General features: G+C 30.8%; 1 pseudogene; it reads left to right on the forward strand.

The window, feature by feature from the left end:
• The first annotated feature begins 1858 nt into the window (after positions 1-1858).
• On the forward strand, positions 1859-3945 carry LOC146888232 (zinc finger BED domain-containing protein RICESLEEPER 2-like; annotated as a pseudogene).
• The last annotated feature ends 1126 nt before the right edge of the window (positions 3946-5071 follow it).

Consider the following 5071-nt stretch of genomic DNA (forward strand, 5'->3'; position numbering starts at 1 on the left):
AACTAGATAAGGACTAACCACTTGTCCTCTTGTAGACAAGTAATGTCATCCATTTCTCAACATAGACAACATCAAGTACATAATATTTCAATACACCAAAATCAATATATTATAACTAACTAACTAACTAGACAGAAATACATACTTAATCACATAATTATTATAACTATTACCGAGATATACTTAAAAACTCCATTGACACAATCATGATTTAATGAACTTTCACGTCTTTTATTTTATTTTTTTAAGTTTTGATTATTTGAGGCATATATAATTTTAATTAGAATTGGGAATGCAGAGTTTTTTTTTTTTTTTCATTCTCTGTTCTTATTTCCTTCTTGGGAGATACAATAGTTGGAAGAGGAAAAAGAAAAATTAAAATGAATGTGGTTTGATTAAGAAAAGCAAATATATAATAAGATAATGGGAATATTTTTCTTTATTTATATGTTTAATACTTTAGTTATAAAAAAATATTCTTAATTATTTTCTAAATCCTTGCTCAAATATATATATATATATATATATATATATATATATATATATATATATATATATATATATATATATATATATAAAAGCTATTATAGTATATTTAAACATCATTATTTGTTAACTTAAATAAAAAACTTATTTGATTTTATAATAATTATTTTTAAATTCTTATAATATAATTTTTAATTATTTGATAATATAAAAAATGTAAATTGGTAACATGTCACATTAAAGTAAAAAATTTATATCTTTGACTGTGTATATACATGATTGTCAAATAGTATGGATAAATAACATTGAAATAATTTACGTAATTGTTTTGCTTCCTAGCAACTATTTTACTAAACTACAAAATAAACTATGTTACGACAATGAGCAGAAAGGAAAAAAATAAAAAAGACAGTTCAAGCAGTTAACTGAACTGCAAACACAACAAGTTTAGTTTTTTTTAACTGAATTACACAACTGTCCAATTTAGTTTTTGTTAAAAGTAGTTCAGTTTTTCTAGTGCAGAATAATATGGATAATCCACAATTCAGTACAATTTGGTAAATTATGCCAACACCCTAGATAATAGATAATAGAATGAAAGGAAGAATAGAAAATGAGGAACAATTTTTCTGTGTGTCTTATTACCGATAGGAAAGTCTTATTTATAGATACAACATGTAACCCATCAATGATACAAATCAAATAGTTAATAAAAATATTTACATAAAGAGTAATGAATCATATATGAGTATGAATCATATAATTTGAGTAATCTGAGTAACTGTATCAAATCAATGGACGACAATTAATTCATAACACTTCCCCTTGGGTGTCCATTGATAAGAGAATGTGTCTCGTTAAAAACTTACTAAGAAAAACCCTTTGGGATAAAAACCTACTAAAGGAAAAATAGTACAACATTCTGTATTCTTTAATACAATATTGTTCATCACATATTTTTTTCTCCCCCTTATGTAAACTTACATCATTAAGATGACAAAGTCCAAACTTGTGAATCATTTGTTCAAAAGTTTTGCTCTGCAAAGACTTTATAAATAGACTTGCCAAATTTTCACATGAATGAATCTTTTGGATATCTATATCATTCTTTCACCAGTGCAGTAAGGGTTTTTAGTCCTGGTTATTTTCGTCATTTTGCCTCGGTTTAGAATTGAGGCATATTGAGGCGAGGCCAAAAGGAGGCCTTTTGGCCTCGGTTATCACCTGAGGTCATAGAGGCACTTTTCTACCTCGGTTGTAGAGGAACCAGAGCATTGGAGGCTTTTTTCTGCGTCTGGTCTGCGAGAACTGAAGCCATAGGTTCACAATATATTTTTTAATTAAAAATTTCGCAAAGTCTTTGGCCTCGGTTATGGTAAGAACCGAGGCCATATACCCCCTTTTTGCTTCAGTCTTGGTACGAAGTGAAGCCTATTCTAATGTTTTTTTTAAATAAATTTTCTATTTTATTGTGATTCCCACATTTAAACCTGCATTTGTTTTTCACAAACCAACACAAACCAAAACAAAATATTTTCTCAAACATCCACTATCCAAAAACATTTAAAAGATAATTGGAATGTCCAAAGATACATGGAACATCTAACCTTCTTAATCACCTTAAAAGGTTGTGTCCTAAATATCCATTTGCTGCCATTAATGACCCCAACCAAACAACTCTCACCTTTAAAAGTGGTGACAATAATAGTCTCCTTGCAACACCCCAAAAGTATAATGTTGAAGCTTGTCGAAAGGTAATTGCTATGTTTGTTATTATGGATGAACAACCATTCAAGGTGGTGGAGGGTGAGGGTTTTAAGATATTGTGTAGAAAATTACAACCTTTGTTTGCTGTCCCATTAAGATTCACCATAGCTAGAGATTGTTTTCAGTTGTATATGGATGAAAAAGTTAGGTTAAAAGAGTTCTTTAAGTCAAATTGTGTTAGAGTAGCACTCACTACCGGTTGTTGGACATCAATTCAGAACGTAGGCTACCTAACACTCACTACACATTTCATAGACAATGATTGGAGGTATCAAAAAAGGATAATTAGTTTTTCAGTCATACCTAATCATAAAGGGGAAACCATTGGAAGAAAATTTGAAGAAATTTTAAGGGAATGGGGAATTAGGAATGTGTCAACACTCATTGTTGATAATTCATCATCTAATGATGTGGCTGTTATTTAAAAAAAAAGGATGAAGAATATGAGTTGATTAATATTGGATGGACAATTTTTCCATATGAGGTGTTATGCTCATATACTAAACTTAGTTGTGAGTGATGACTTAAAAGAGTTGCACAATTCAATCACAAGTATTAGGATGTTGTAAGATTTGCAAGGTCTTCACCACAAAGATTGGCTAAGTTTAGAGAGTGCATAAAGTTTTCAAAAATTGAATGCAAAAAATTGTTGTGTCTTGATGTTCCCACAAGGTGGAATTCCACATATATGATGTTAGATGCAGTAATCAAATTTCAAGTTGCATTTGAAAAGCTTGACAATGAAGACTCTAGCTATATGGCTTTTTTTGGTGATGAAGGTCCCCCATCTCCTAGTGATTGGAAACATGCCCAAGATTTTGTGAAGTTTCTAAAAATTTTCTATGAAGCCATTAAATCTTTCTCACATCATTGCATGTGAGTATACACATTGCGTTTCACCAAATGGCTACTATTCATTTTGCACTTGACAAGACAACCATGAATCTGAACAGTATATTAGCACCTACTAGTTGTGACATGAGGTTGAAGTATCATAAATATTGGGGTAATTTTGACAACATCAATCACTTGTTATATTTTGGTGTAATTTTTTATCCTCGATACAAGTTTGAGTATGTCATTTGGAATTTTCAAGAAATGTACAAACATGATTCAAGCAAAGCTGTTGAATTAACTTATTGTGTAAAAGACAGATTGAAGAAAATGTATGATTGGTACAAATCACTTCATGATGAACAACATAGACCTTAGCAACCACTTGAACATCAATCTGATGCATCAACCATTCCCGAAATTCATGTATATTTGGCAAGGGCTAATGCTTTTAAGAAGCATTTGAGAGAAAAGGACACCATAGATAGAAAGAATAAGCTAGAGAGGTATTTAAATGAATATGTTGTAGATGGTGATGACCAACTTGATATTTTGGTTTGGTGGAAAATAAACTCTTCACGGTTTCCCATTCTATCAAGAATGGTTAGAGATGTGTTGGCCACCCCTATTTCTACAGTTGCCTCTAAGAGTGCATTTAGTACTGGAGGTAGGGTTTTGGATACTTTTAGAAGCTCTTTAAATCCACCAATGGCTGAGGCACTTATCTGTGCTCAAAATTGGTTGAGGACCACTATAACTCAATTTGATGGTATCAATGTCAATGAAGAGTTTGAGCTTTCTGAGAAGGTTTTCACAGGTACAAGTTTAATTTATTTGTTCTCTAAAGTTCCTTTGTAATTATGTTGTTGTGTATATTAATAATATTTTGTTTCAATTAATTTCAGAATTTAACGGTAACACAATGGATGGAAGCAGAGTTGGTTCATCATTTCACAACAACCAATGTTGTGACTCTTAACTACTCTAAGAAATAACATTGCTAGTGAAGAAAACTCTAAAGGTTTTGGAAATATGATAATTAGATGCTTTTTAGGTTTTGGAATTGGCAGCAAAACTCTAAATGTTGATGAAGTGTGAGGTTGGAATGTGAAATATTTGGAGTCCCTGTCATAATTACAATCACTAAGGTATCATATTCTATCTTCTAATTAATAGTAATTAATAGTAATTAATAGTATAGTTATGGATTTTTTAATTTTGAGGCTGGAATGGTTGTTTGATTTCTATTTGTAATTAATAGTAGTTATGAGGTTTTTAATTTTCTCATACGTTTTGTAATAATAATGATCTCTTCATACATGCTTTCTAGACTAGGAGGCATTGTTTATGGTTGCAAATATCAGAAGAAGAATTACAAATGAGCTCTATAGTTTCCATCTTAGTTAATAAGGTATATATGTGTCATAACCAAGCGAGGAGGTGTAGGGTTGGATCTAAGCATGTATGTTATTTCTTTTGTAACTGCAGATTCATTATTCTATCAATGGTTGATATACTTACAAAATCATTAAATTTTATAAATTCAGTCAACATATTTATTTAAATTCAATAATGTTTTTATTATTTATTCAAATTAAAATTAAATATGAATAACCCGACCGTATTTAACGGTAACCAATATTATCCATATCCAAATAACCCGACAACTAAAATGGTCGGATTGGATTTTAAAATATTAAATTTGGGTTATGCTGGATTGAGCATATTGAACCCAAACCCGATCTAACCCGACCGCCGCTCACCCCTACTAACAGGATCGTCCAAAGAGAGAAGAATCTTCTTTGGTTGAGGTTTTTCCTATATTGATGCAATTTCAGTTAAAATGGAATATAATTTAAGTTTGAATATAATAAACATGTAAACTTAAAAATTTAGTATATGGTGGGTTTAAGAGTCTGTATCGGGGGGGTCAGAAACAACCAAATCTCTAGGCCAGGCGAGGAAACATTGGAATGCCTGTGCC

Source organism: Vigna unguiculata, chromosome 2 (assembly GCF_037176805.1).
Source record: "Vigna unguiculata cultivar grain cowpea cultivar isolate G323 ecotype 2 chromosome 2, ASM3717680v1, whole genome shotgun sequence".
In the NCBI taxonomy this organism is placed as follows: Eukaryota; Viridiplantae; Streptophyta; class Magnoliopsida; order Fabales; family Fabaceae; genus Vigna; species Vigna unguiculata.